We start from the raw sequence: 10,841 nt of genomic DNA, 5'->3' as shown, positions 1-10,841 counted from the left end.
CCTTAGCTCACCATTGGATGGAAATGAGGGTGGCAGGGGAAGGTCACTGGATCTTTAGTTTGTGCCTATTATAAATGACTCTGGGATGAGCATTTTTTCATAAAATTTCCCCTCATACTTAGGATTATTTTCTTAGGATAGAATCCCAGAAAGAAAAAAAAAAGAATCCCAGAAATGGAATTACTGAATTTAAAATTATGACTGTTTTTAAAGCTGTTAATATTTGTTATCAGCTGAATGTAGCTAATATTTAACAACCATTTCTGAGACAGTATCTCATCTAATTTTTATACCAGTCTTGTGCACATCCCCATCATGGAGACATATGTGGGTATGGGTAACACTACAGTGCATTGTTTTGGGCTGTCATCATGGCATCATCTTTGTTTATTCTAATTTAAAGGGCAACAATAGACTTTGTTAATGTGTTTGCTTAATTCGGGGCGTGGGGAGTAGGTATAGTAGCAGAATAGGTTCATCAAGTAATTTTATTTCTTTTAAAAAAGAACTTTTTTTTTTTTAAGCATTATTTGTACGAAAGATCCTCAGACATGAACACAAAATCTGTTTTAAACCACAAGAAAAACAAGAGGGCTCTTGGTTGATCAAATATTTCATCACCTAGTAGATGCCTAACTGTGTAGATATTGAGCTGTAATGTAGGCTCCACAAATGGAGGACAAGAGAAGGACCCTGTCTGCTTTGGTGTTTCCAGAGCCAGGATGTTCAGTGCTAGACACATGGTAAGTGCTCAGAAAATGTTTGTAGAATGAATGAAAATTTTATCAGTTAGAATTTGGGTCATCAGTGAGTGACAGAAACCCCAAAATAATAGTGGCTTAAACTGGATAAGGGGTTCCCAGGAGAAGCTAGTGGTAAAGAACCCATCTGCCAATGCAGGAGACGTAAGAGACTTGGGTTCAATCCTGGGTCAGGAAGATCCCCTGGAGGAGGGCATGGCCTCCTGCTCCAGTATTCTTGCCTGGAGAATCCCGTGGACAGAGGACCCTGGTGGGCTATAGTCCATAGGGTTGCAAAGAGTCGGACATGACTGAAGCGACTTAGCATGCACGCAAACTGGAAAAGTTTCTTTCTTACATAAAATCTAGAGAAAAGCAGCCCAGGCTGTTTAAGGAAGGTTCATAATATCAGGGCCCAGTTACTTGTGTCTTATAACTCTGTATTCCTTGGCATGTTAACTTTACTTTAGGGTCCCAACTCACTGTTTGAGCTCTGGCTATTGCATCAATGTTTATAAGGAAAAAGAGAAAAGAAGAGCATGCTCCCTTTTCTTAAATGACGTACAGCCCTTTTACTTATGTCATATTGGCCAGAACTTAGTCACATTGTCTATTCTAGGGTGAGGAGGCTGCCAAATGTAGGCTTTGTTTTGGGGGGCTATGTGCCTTAGGTAAAATCAGGAGCTCTGTTTCTCTGGAAGAGGGAAAGAATGTATTTGGGGGACCACTAGCAGGATCTCTCATAGTGAACTTAAATCTTCTTAGGAGGTGAAACTATGCACACATTACATTTTAAATAATCACATGAAGCTTTTATATTATTGAAACCAAACAAATTGTGTGGATGATATGAAGCACAGAGAGACCAACTGAAAGGATATAGTTGAGAACAGCGTCATAGCTGAGGGGTGGGACTGGATACACAGAGGGTGGTAGGGAGAATTGGAAGCTAGTCCAAGGGCAGCAGATGTTTTATATTAGGTAGAGATGGTAAAAATACAAAAATAAAATCATGTTGGTGATGAATAAAATCTATCTACTTTTGATTGTGCAAAAAAGGTCATAGTAATACTGTTTCAAAATAAATATATTTTATTTAACGGGTACTTTTACTTCCTTTAAACAAATCTTTAAAGTCATGTTACTTGGACTTTCCCCTTCAAGCCTCCTGTGGTTCTTCTGTATTTAATCAGTGGCTCTCCGAGGCCTCAATTTTCTTTATAAGGCTCTTCTGTTCTTCTACGGGGCACAGTACACTCAAGGAATCCTTGTGGCCAATGGAAATTTCTTCCAGAGTTAGGGCACCATAGTTCTCCCCTTTCCCCCCACTGCCACACTTCCAGTCCAGTTCAACAACTGTTGTCTCCTAAGTCTCCAATACAAAAAAAGGGGAACAAAAAACTCTTCCATGTATTTACAGAGAGTTTCTTTCTCTTATTATTATTTTTTAAAAGCACACAGATAATACACATTCACCAAACAATGAGAAAACAGGGGTGAGCAAAAAGAAAAAAGTAATCTGTAATTCCACTCTCCAGTGTTGGCCACAGTTCATTTTTTTTTTTAAATTGAAATATAGTTGATCGCTTCTCGGCCTTTTGGCTAAGATCAAGTGTGAAATATAGTTGATTTACAATACTGTTTGTTTCTGGTGTACAACAAAGTGATCCAGTTATATATTTATATTCAGATTCTTTTCCACTATAGGTTATTATAAGGTATTGAATATAGTTCTCTGGGCTATACAGTCAGTGCTTGCTGTTTATCTCTTTTATATACTGTAGTTTGTATCTGCTGATCCCAAATTCCTAATTTGTCCCTCCCTACCCCTTTTCCCTTTGGTAGTCAAGTTTGTTTCCTGTGTCTGTGGATCTATATATGTTTTGTAGATAAATTCATTTGAATTATGTTTTAGATCCCATAAGTGATATCTTTTAATATTTGTCTTTCTTTGAATAGTTCATATTTTGTTATTAAGCCCTAAGAGACATTTTAACTCCTTAAAAATATATCTACATAACCATTTATTAAAAAAAAAAAACCACTGTCAAATTAATGTTTTATAATTTGCATTTTCAACTTAATAGTCTAGTGTGAACTTTGGTCAGTAGATATAACTGATCATTATTTTACAGCTGCCTAATATTTTATTGGGAGAATGTGGAAGGACCAATTTTCAGTGATTCAAAAAGCCTGTGTGCTGTGCTTTTCATCAGGAAGTTAGAACTGAGTCGGAGCAGAAGGCTTGAAAGAAGGTCATCAGAAAAGGTTAGTCATACACTTGCCCGAGGCTGAAAGACTGAATCTGATACCTGGACAACTGGTGCCTCCCCGAGGAGGCTGTCTGGAGAGGTGGCTGTCAGTGGGGATTGGTTTCGCTCAGAGCCCGCGGCTCCCCCAGGAAGCGGCCTGGGGCCCAGGTGAGAGCCTCTCTGAAGGCAGATGGCTCTCAAGCCAGCTGGTGTTTGCAGAAAACCCTCATCTGCCGGATGAGGACCTTGTCCTTTCTCCAGTTGGTGTTGGAGAAAAAGAGCTCTGTGTAACTGCTGTAGTTTTAGAACTTCTTTAGCTGCTACCTCATTCCCGTTACCTCACCCCTCATTCCACAGTTGCTCGCATTCCGCTACCTCTATCTGATGGCCACGGAGAGCAATGACTTCATGAGCTAGGTATGTGTGGCGCTTAAGCTTTCCCACTCAGGAGCCTTTGGAAATAAAACTCAGATTAGCTAACTGCTAGGACTGGATAATCGAGTACATTTTTTAATGGTGACATAATGACTTTTCTCAGTTATTTCCTATTGTTTGAAGGGGGTCATTATCTCTCTGTGAAGTCGCATCTGATATGGAGGCTGAAGTGAATTGCTGAAATACAGGCCCTTACCTCTGAATGGTAAGAGCCCACCTGCCTCCGTTTAATGGGCTTTGCACCATCAGGACACTGAATGGATGCTGGGTGCTTGCAGGCTGCCCTGATGTTGTGCATTAAGGTTATATTTCTTATAATGTGAGCGCTACATCTGACATAGATTCTGTTCCACAAGAATAAATTTGTTCTTTCTTGAGAATAAATGACCTCGGGGATCGTTGGCTTTTAAGTTATAAATTTTTATGACATTATGAAAGGAATGGGGGCTATAGTAAGCCACTTAGTATTATATTTCCATTTTCTGGATAATGGATTAGGTATAATGGCCCAGCAAATGTGAGTAGACTACAGAGAGGAGACTAGAAATAGAATAGGACACAAAATATGCACAACAAAATCACCTAAGAAAGTCAGGTTAGCTCTCCTCTGATATGACCAACTGTTAAAATACAAAATACAAGGTAAATGCTGAGGAATAATGTTAATGATTGATTGGAAATTAAGTGACAATAAAGCCTGACTAGAGGTTTTAGAGGACCCTAAAACTGGAATTTGGAAAAGGTAAAGGTAGCCAGAATAGCAGAGACTCAGGCTAGATATCAAACAGGAAACTGAGGAAGTGAATTGAGATAAAAACAGAAGATTCAGACAAGATGAATGCAGAGATGTGACCCTGAGGAAGAAAAAGAAAGAAATGCAGGAGGGAAGGAAAGAAAAAAGCAAGAAAGGAAGGAAGAGAAATACTTGCAAATATAATTTCTATGTGGAAATATAAATATTTCATAATGCTAAAGAAGTGTTTTTCATCTAGGAGAGCAGGGGTTTGAAAAGAATTCACATATTAAATAGGATTCTGCATGTTAAGAAGGATCATTTTTATTCTTTTTGATAGGAGAAGTGGAAAGATAGTGAGAAAGATGCCTCATATTGCTAGGGGCTAATCTTTTTACCTGGAAGCTGCTCTTCCTCTTACTAGTTACAAAGTTAAAATAAGTAGCCTTTTTTTTTTCCTTAGGGAAACTGAGGTCAAAGACAAAAGGAGCCTTGTGATTTGGTAATCAAGGCCATTGGCATCAGGCTATGTGTCCATGGGAGCTGGCATTCAGAGAAACAAAATACCCTGAGAAACAGATAGGGAAACAGAGCCAGAGAACCATAAAGCACTTTGCTGGACATCACATTGCTGAAAGTTGGCATAGCAAATTCTCTCATCATTTAAGCATTACTAAGGAGTTCAGTGACTCAGGGGCAAGTCATAGATTGACTGGCAGGAATCAACTGAAAGGATGTTTCAATGCTACATATTTAGATGTTGTCACTTTATGTCTGTCTCAGCCTCTGTTTCCACATCTGTAAAATGATGGCATTGGAATAGATGATTGTGACCCTAGTGAGGGCTGGAAAGAGGGCTAGGGCTGCACAGTTGGGAAAGTTGAGTGTTTTATCTAAGATAATAGTGAATCAGTCTTCCAGGCAAAGCTAGCTAGGAGTACCAAATCTATAGGAGTCATGAGGCTTAAGTGGTGGTGGGTCAAAGATAGAAGAGCGAGTTTCTAGGACACAGTCTCCAGACAGGGTCAAATGGCCAACTTTGGCATTTTGTTGTTAAGACCTTCTTTCTTGCTGTGCTCTGTACCTGAGCCGTGTCAGTCCTAAAACAGGTAAATATGGGAGCAGCTGTTAAATATAGATACTGTATTTGTGAGAAAAGTTTGTAAGGATCAGAAAACAAGGGAGCCAACCTAAACAATAAAAGAGAAGTGATTATTAGCAGGGGGTGCTTGGCACCTTGGTAACAGACTCAGAGCTGTTCCAGGCTCTAAAGACTGGAAGGCTGTTGGGTCTTTGCACCTCTGGCCTTTGTTCCTCTCTGTGTCTCTGCTTGGTCTGTTAGGCATAACCTTATTCTCATCAGCACTGTCAGTGCACAGCTGGAATATGGTGTCCAGTCCTGGACTTTACATCCCGAGGCAGGGGGACATGAAGACTGTTCAAAGAAGAGCCGTAGGAATGATTAAAAAGCTAAAAAATATTTAGCCCTGAGAGGAGATGCTAAAAGAACCGGGGATGATTCATCAACAAAAAGTTTGCTATTGGGCATAATGCAGTTATAAGGATATGATGGATTATTAGTGGAAGAAGGTTGTGATTGATATTCTTTGCCTTTACTAAGGATAAACCAAGAGGGGATAGACTCCAATCACAGCAAGGGGATTCAGGCTGGATGAAAAACGGGGGGTAAAGGCAATGGAGACTAGAGGCATCTTGATGGCTTTCAAGGGAAGGCTGAGACCTCACCTCTAGCAGTTTTGACAAATAGGTGATTCTTGTCTCTCTGGAATACTTGCTGTGTCTTCAGGCAATGTGATGACCTGAAAGGGCCTCCAGCCCTTCTACATTTGGGGGGCAGATATTTGGTTGGGTCAGAGAAGCTCTGATTTTTTTTTTCCTGCCAAATCCATGTCTGAGGGACTTATGCACATTGGTATCGGCTCAGGCTTACAATCATATTGTACCATTAAATCATCTTCTATTTTGTGTTCATTAGTCTCAAGTTGACAAAGTGTATTTATATTAGATTTGCAAATTTGAGATATATTTTTTGCTGGTTATGTAGAAAAATGAATTTATGTTAGATTTGCAGGTTTGTCTAGCTGACACAGTGCATTTATGTTAGATTTGCAGTTTGGGGACATATTTATTGCTGTTTTTTTAAGAAAATATTTAAATAATATGATGTCTAAGCTGCTTTTTGCCTTCAAAGCATCCAGTGGCTATTTCACAGATGTGAGTCTGAGCTGATTGTTTATTTTGTTTTCAATCACATGATTTGGTTTTTCAAATAAAAATAATTAATATATGCCCTTCAACTGTAAAAGAAAACTAATTACAATTTTTTCCACCTAACTGCTCTAAACTCAACCGTTACCTCTTTCAGGTACACGTGACTCAAGTAATTGAAAGCTGCTCAGCTCACAGCGTTAGAGCAGAGGCGGGGAGTCACATTTTGTAAATGAAGTCCTTAAAACCAGCTCTACAAGTTGGCTGTTTTACATGTTAAATGAAAATCTTCCGATGAAGCAAAAAGTCAATTGAAATTTTCATTTAGTTTTTATCAGGAAAATGGCTTCAGATATTTCCCAGCTAAATGCACAGAAAAATTGTAAGGACAGGGGAGGTATTTTGGGTTGTTTCATGTCTAGAAAATCATTGGAATAAAACTCACCCTCTTATTTTGATTCCTTTCCCTGGTGCATTCAGCCCTCAATTGCAAGTCCCTCTCTAGGTTGGTGGTATCTTTGACCAGCTGGAAGCGGTTTTAGTGCTGAACAGGACTCTTTTCTAATAATACGAAGCTGTCACAAAAAATAAGGCCTTGGAATAACAATAAACTATGTCTGTGTCTGATAATTACACACAGAATTTGTATGCACCACACATTCTGACACTAATTGAGTATCTTGCTTCCAGATGAATGTCAGTTTCAGTCATGCTATGATGCCTTCTCCCATAGACTACCAACTTCCCCACTATTATAGTCCCTAATGATAGAAATTTCATATTGATCTCCAGTTACTACAGCCCCAAATGTTATATTTAGTATAATTTTGCATTGTGTCTCTGTAAGGTTCGGGTGAAATTACGAAGAACTGGGCTGAGGGGTCTGCTACCCAGCCTCCATCACTCAGGTGCAGGGTACAGAGAACTGGGCTCGGTGGTCTGCCAGCCTTCCCCAGCCCCCATCACTCAGGTGCAGGGTGTCTTTGAAGAGAATGCAGCCTGAGCCACAGCTGCTAACAAAGTCAGATGCCGGTGGGCTGAGGAGGCTTACAGGCAATCCAGGCTACTGTAAACAGCTTGTGGTGGATGCAGTGGGAATCCAGGGTTTGGAGAGGTATCTTCTCTTTGAGTTGGGCAGGCAGCAAAAGGTCAGAGGAAAAGCCAAGGGCATGGTGAGGCCAGCAGAGTCTGAATTCTGAATTCAGTCTGGATTCTGACAGTCTGAATTCTGTCTGGAATTCAGACATTTTTTGATGAATGGACTGATATGGGTTGGGGCCCTGACTACTGCAGGAGCAAGGTCCACCCAAATCCTTCACCCCAAGTATCCCTGAAGTCCTTTATAAATGTTCCTGTTCTCATTAAACAGGGCGTTTCATCCTGATTTCAGATTATTCCCCCCAAGCACTAGTCTTGGAACCATTAGGTTTCTCTTTTATTTCTTTTTTAATGATAACATTCTCTTTCCCAGAAAGATGAGATGTTATTTCAATAATAGCCCAAGGCAAAGACTGAGCTCCTCTCCTCCAGTGTTGATCCAGCCCTGGAGCCCTTGGGTGCAAGGCCAGCCTAGATATTCTTCCTCCCCCTAATGGTGCTTAGGCTCTGCTTGCAGTTAGGTGGGCATCCCAAATCTAAGAGTAAGCAACTCGGTTGGGTTGAGTGCACCTTCAGTGAGGGAAACGCATACAGGTTCACTTAGACACAGCAAGCTCACCACATTACACTGAAGATGGCATTTATTCCCCTAACTGGTTAAAAGGAGACCTGCCTAAGGTGACTGATCTACTCTGTAGACATTTTTGCAACAAATAGAAATAGCTAGCACTTTCTGCTGAGAGTAGGCAGTGTCCGAGTCCTATTACTGAACTGTGCTGGGCTATTCCTGTCCTTTGTCAGCTCTGGGGGCTTGGAGGCCCCCCACCCAGCACAGAGTGGGATGGGAATGAGGGTGGGTGAGTACAAGATGACTGGCAAAATCCTGAAGTAGATATACTGAACTTTCATCTCCTGACGTCCATTTTTAGATTTGCTGAAGATAGATGGCTGAGCTTTGGGAGCGAGGACAATGGCAAAGAGAGCAGTCTTACTCTTTAAGTCTGTCTTTTCCTGTTGCTTGCTTATTTGTTTTCGTTGCTTTGCCTGCCATGTGTGGCATGCAGGATCTTAGTTCCCTGACTAGGGATCGAACCTGTCCCTGCTGCGTTGGGAGTTTAGAGTCTTAACCACTGAAACACTAGGGATGCCCCAGCAGTCTTGTTAAAAGGTGTTGGGAGGATGGTATTAGATGGCTTCAAGAAAATTAAGGATTTGCTCCTAAATGTGGACTTGGAGCAGTGGACTTGGAGCCATGTATGGATGAGTGAGGAGTAAGTTAGCCCAGGACAAAGCAAAATGAATTACCGAGGTGGGTGAGCATTCACCCCAGCTGCCTGACTGATTCCTAGCGCCATGTGGCCTCTTCTTTTAAGTAGCTGACTGCATGTGCTCCCTTTTTGGAGCTGGTGAGAAGGGGTTTGCCAGAGGAAGATACTGGGAAAGTCTCTACCCCAGGTTCTGGAATAAGCAGAAGACAGCCCTGCTCCCCAGCATAGTGACAGCTCAAAGTCATGAGGGAGCCTTCTGTTTGGATGTCATGACCTTTCCTGTCACGTCTCTGTGTTGTGGCAGGCTGCTGGAGAGGAGATTGGTGTGACAGGCTCACCTTTCAGCATGCCTCAATCACACCACTTAGATTGCAGGCGGGAAGAGGCAGGAGAGAGAGGCAAGCTGGTCCTGTTTCCTAAACACCCTCTTCTCTCCATCAGGACCAGGTCACAGAGGTCACCTGTCATGTGGGAACATCCTGACGATAAGGGGAGGCATAATCCCTCGAGTGTAGCGTTTGCATGGGTTATTAAAGAAGGGGTGTTTGTCTCACCTGGGCCGTTGTCCACACACACACATCCCAAGCCCCCCTAACAAGCCCCTGAGCTAAGACGCCCGCCTCAGTGAGAATCCAGCCTTCACAGTGGGGAACTCTTGATTTTTAATTATGCCGGAAACCACTTTCTCTTCTCCCTCCCTTTAAAAATGATAAATGACTTAAGGAGAAGCAGACACAATTGTGTGTTTTCAGCATCATGTAGGAGATTTGGAGGCAGAAATATGATGGGTTGAATTTGAATTCGCTTAGCTCTGACTAAGATAAATTGTCACTAAAATCACAAGCTTGCATGTTTTCACAATCAAGCCCATTTCACTTTGAAACTAGCTATTCTTTATAGGGTTTTTGTCAGTAACAGGGAAGAAATGGGATGATAATGATCAGATTAGAAAAATACCATTAAAAGCACTGAGACAGTTGATTTGCTGGGTTGAAATATTTGGTTAGGCTGCTGTTCTCCTTGCTTTCCCTATAGCAGGAAGTGAGAGGAAACTGTTTCTGTGGCCACTGCTGTTGAAACTGTAATATTCCCTGTCATAGCAAGTGCTATGATATTCCACAAATAGTGGAAAGTGACCTTTGTTCACATCATTAAACAAAATACATTTCTAAGTCATCTTCGTAACGCCCAGATAAAGACAATGGACTTACTCTGGACCAAATTTTCCCAAAGATGATACATTTGTAATTAATTGTATGCATTGACCACCTCTGAAATAATATAGTAGAAACTGGTAACTTTGGTTCCCTCCATGAAGAACAACAACTGGATAATTGGGAGAGTGGGCTATTATTTAATAATTTTAAAACTAGCCATTAGAATGTTACCTATTAAAATGAAAACTTAAAAAATCATTTTAAATATTTTTCTTTATTGAAAAGTGGATACCATGCGGTGACTACGTGTGGTTGACCCATTGTATATATTCAGCCCCGCTGGCTTGAGTTGAAGACAGGCACAAAGATGTAGGCTCAGGCATGAAAGGAGAACAGAAGCAAAATCTATCAGAACAATTGTCCCAGTACATCTCCCTGGAACGTCTATGATTGTACTTGGCTGCATGCCGATGTTAAGTTAAACATAAATTTAAGATCAACCACCATTTACTATTTATCTTATAAATGTGTTCCTAGTAGGGCAACATTTAGAAATGTTGATAAAGGAAGGCACCCATAATCTCACTGCTCAGAAATCATTGTTGTTAACCTTTTAAAATATATCTGTATAGGCCCTTTTCTATGTTTGTCTCTTTACATATGTGACTGTGTCTGTGTGTATGGCCATGTGTGATGATATCAACTAAATTCCTTCTAAGGACCAGGCAGATAACATAAATGTGTAAACTTAGAGAATGATGAGGATTATGCTAAGCTCGAGAATTTACACCTAGCCTAAAAATACTCAAAGTTGTAAAAACAGGCTGCCAAATATAACAGTCTGTAGGTGGGGTTTATCTTGTGGGGCACTGGTTTGTTTCACCAAGGTCACCAAGGTTATTATTTTCTTCTATATCCTTTCAGAGATA

At 40.8% G+C, this 10,841-nt stretch overlaps 1 pseudogene; it reads left to right on the top strand.

Moving 5' to 3' along the window:
• Positions 1-2,322: 2,322 nt before the first annotated feature.
• LOC122706077 lies at positions 2,323-2,476 on the top strand (annotated as a pseudogene).
• Positions 2,477-10,841: the final 8,365 nt, after the last annotated feature.

The sequence above is a fragment of the Cervus elaphus genome, chromosome 12 (genome assembly GCF_910594005.1).
Source record: "Cervus elaphus chromosome 12, mCerEla1.1, whole genome shotgun sequence".
In the NCBI taxonomy this organism is placed as follows: Eukaryota; Metazoa; Chordata; class Mammalia; order Artiodactyla; family Cervidae; genus Cervus; species Cervus elaphus.
This window is presented reverse-complemented; position numbering and strand designations above follow the sequence as displayed.